Source organism: Chrysochloris asiatica, unplaced genomic scaffold (genome assembly GCF_000296735.1).
Source record: "Chrysochloris asiatica unplaced genomic scaffold, ChrAsi1.0 scaffold00041, whole genome shotgun sequence".
In the NCBI taxonomy this organism is placed as follows: domain Eukaryota; kingdom Metazoa; phylum Chordata; class Mammalia; order Afrosoricida; family Chrysochloridae; genus Chrysochloris; species Chrysochloris asiatica.
The window spans coordinates 15,571,170-15,572,057 of record NW_006408559.1 but is presented as its reverse complement, the minus strand read 5'-3'; the positions used below and the strand labels follow the sequence as shown (position 1 = coordinate 15,572,057).

Here is an 888-nt window from a genome sequence, read left to right as displayed (position 1 = left end):
TAGAGACCTCACCCTGGGATCCACTAGAGACCTCCCTCTGGGATCCACTACAGACCTCACCCTGGGATCTTGCCTCCACATGGCCATTGCCTCTCTGTTAATTTATGTCAATTGTATTTTCTTGGTTGTTTTACAGTCTTTCTTCAATGTCCCTTAGTAATATATATACATGCCATTGAGTTGATATCCACTCATGGTGACCCTATGCACAACAGAACGAAACACTGTGCGGTCTTTGTGCACCAACTTCACAATTGTTGTTACGTTTGAAATCATTGTTGCTGACACTGCCAATCCATCTTGTTGCCAATCCGTCTCTTAGGAGGCCTTCCTGTGCTTTTGCTGACCCTCCACTTTACTAAGCTTGATGTCCTTCTGCAGAGACTGGTCCCTCCTGTCAGTATGTATGAAGTATGTATACATATGCATATAGTTAGGAGCTCTGGTAGGGTAGTGGTTATGAGTCAGGCTGCTAACCTCAAGGTTCCATGGAGAAAGATGAGGCTTTCTGCTCCCATAAAGATTTATAGCCTCTCCATGGAAGTGACTCCATGGCACATAACCACCACCACCATACATGTAGTAAATGCTGTCTGCTCAGTTCTGACTCATAGCAATCCTCTATAGGACTTCTGAGGAACAGCTGGTGTGTTTGGGTTGGTAAGCTTGAACCTCTAACCTTGCAGTTCAAACTGGCTTTGCAGTCCAGTGCATTAACCCACAGTGCCACATCAAGAGTCCATATGTGTGTGTGTATGTGTGTATCCTGGTATGGCTATATATATGTATGCAAGTGGCTCTGGCTCACTGATTGAAGGAAGTAACAGGAACCAAATGAGTTAATGGAGAGTTTATTGAAAAGTTAAAGAGATGACCCCCTTATATATA

General features: G+C 43.9%; 1 protein-coding gene across 1 annotated transcript in view; it reads right to left on the bottom strand.

Annotated features, from left to right (window-relative positions):
• LOC102812504 overlaps positions 1-888 on the bottom strand; it is a 23,756-nt gene that overhangs the window by 10,519 nt on the left and 12,349 nt on the right. The window lies entirely within an intron of this gene.